Source organism: Rhinopithecus bieti, unplaced genomic scaffold (genome assembly GCF_001698545.2).
Source record: "Rhinopithecus bieti isolate Rb0 unplaced genomic scaffold, ASM169854v2 scaffold_37446, whole genome shotgun sequence".
Lineage (NCBI taxonomy): Eukaryota > Metazoa > Chordata > Mammalia > Primates > Cercopithecidae > Rhinopithecus > Rhinopithecus bieti.
This window is the reverse complement of record NW_016856911.1, coordinates 24,748-26,613: the sequence shown is the minus strand read 5'-3', so window position 1 is coordinate 26,613 and position 1,866 is coordinate 24,748. Positions and strand designations below refer to the sequence as shown.

Here is a 1,866-nt window from a genome sequence, read left to right as displayed (position 1 = left end):
TGTGGCCCAGTCTGGGGTGCAGTGACGCAATCTCGGCTCACTGCAGCCTCCGCCTCCCAGGAGAAACTCTTTTCATCTTTTGAAGAGCATGTTCTTTAAAATACTAGGTGTGTTCCAATTATTTGTTAAATAAAAAAAAAAAAATCTAAAAAAACCCCCCCGACTGAGTCCCAGTGGCCCTGTGATTCTATTGTTTATTAGCAAAGACCACTGAGGCACTTTATTCCTCACTTGAAAGTTTGCAGCTATGACTGACAATAGCGGTAAACAGAGTTAAATCCTCACCACAAAGAATCAAAACACTGGATGTGAAATCAGGGAGACCAAAATTCAATGTTTGGCTTTGACAACAATAAGCTATGTGACTTAGGCAACTCATTTTACCCTTCTTGGTCTGGATTCTGTAAATATAAAATAAGGAGGTCGGACTAAATGGTCTCTGAAGTCTTTCTCCTTCCATTGTTCCATGATCACAGAAAGCTGTCGTAATAATTACTTTGTTTTTATAGCCAGACGTTAAGGCAGTTAGAATACATGGAATGCATTAGTAAAACTGCCAAAGAGAAAACAATCAGTGATTGGTACACTACCAAGCAATTCACAAATGCTCAAAATTAATTGAATTAAGAACAAAAAAATTAGAAAACTCATTAAAGAAGCTAAGACGGCAGAATTAGATTTGCAGAAGAGACCAAAAGCCAAAGAGAAGACTCCCAAGCTGGAGGACTAAGCCCCTTGTGTAGGTAATCTCTGAGAACAATCAAAAGGAATGACAGATCCAGATCTGGCAGCAGAAGTCAATTTCCCCCAACATATAGGACTTGGGAGGCTGGGAAGTGAGCAATAGCTAGAGCACCAATACCTGAGGAAGTACCAGCAGCTGGAACTGAAGAGCCAGAGGGAACAACGGCAACTGGAACTGAAGGGCCAGGAGAAACTGGAGCAGCTGGAGCATTAGAAGAAATAAGGGCAATTCATGCTAGAGATGGCCAGGTTCAAGGTCTCTTGTTGACCATGTAGGAAATGATAGATCACTTGGGCAAGTTCGTCAGAATGAACATTTTTCTACACACTGGAGTGTAGAAAAAGAAAAGGAAGAGGCAGGGAGCAGAAAGGGAACAAAGGAAGTCCAGTATAAATCTCTGATTCAATAATATTTTCATTTGGATGAAGACAGGTAAATACCTGCTTCTTGTTTAGGATGACTCTTCTCTACCTGGCAACATATATGCATCCTAATTAGAAAAGTGGCTCAGGTGGTAATCGACTACTCATTCAACCACTAAATTGAAATGATGGATGATGTACTGAGGGAGCACAATCCTAGGGGATGTTAGAAAGGAATGGCAAGGAGCATGCTACAGTCTGTTGTGACCATCTGCACTAAGACATGGAAGGGCTGCTTTGGGAAGGCAGGTCCCCAAGAAAGCACTTTCCTGGTAAGATAGCTGGGAGTAAAAGGCACCTCCACAGAAGGGAACAATGTGTCTAGAGGGAACAGGGGATTGCTAAGTTCCAAAGTAATTAGGAAAAAAATTGAAGGAAAATAGATGCTAGGGAGTCCAGAACACTAGACAGCCCACTTCTAGAAGGTATGTCCCTCCCCTTATCTACACCAAGTAAAGCGTAATTAAATGGTCAAGCCCACCAAATAAGTAAGTTAATAAAAACAATTTAGACAATCTGAACTTATTTGTATTAAATAGTCACATCCAATCTGTCTGGTAGATTTAGTTTGTTCTGGAAAAAACAAAAAGTTTGAAGAGTGAAGATAAATGTAGTTGCCTCAATCCCCATGGACTAGAGTTAGTGACATAGTAACAAACAGTACAGAGGAATAAATTATTTTAAAATATTTAGAATAAT

General features: G+C 40.2%; 1 long non-coding RNA gene across 1 annotated transcript in view; it reads right to left on the bottom strand.

The window, feature by feature from the left end:
- Positions 1–865: 865 nt before the first annotated feature.
- The window catches only part of LOC108525324 (uncharacterized), a 19,967-nt gene continuing 18,966 nt past the window's right edge, over positions 866–1,866 (bottom strand). The window contains exon 3 of the long non-coding RNA XR_001884256.1: positions 866–946. This is a non-coding gene — a long non-coding RNA (uncharacterized LOC108525324). The remainder of the gene's footprint in view (positions 947–1,866) is intronic.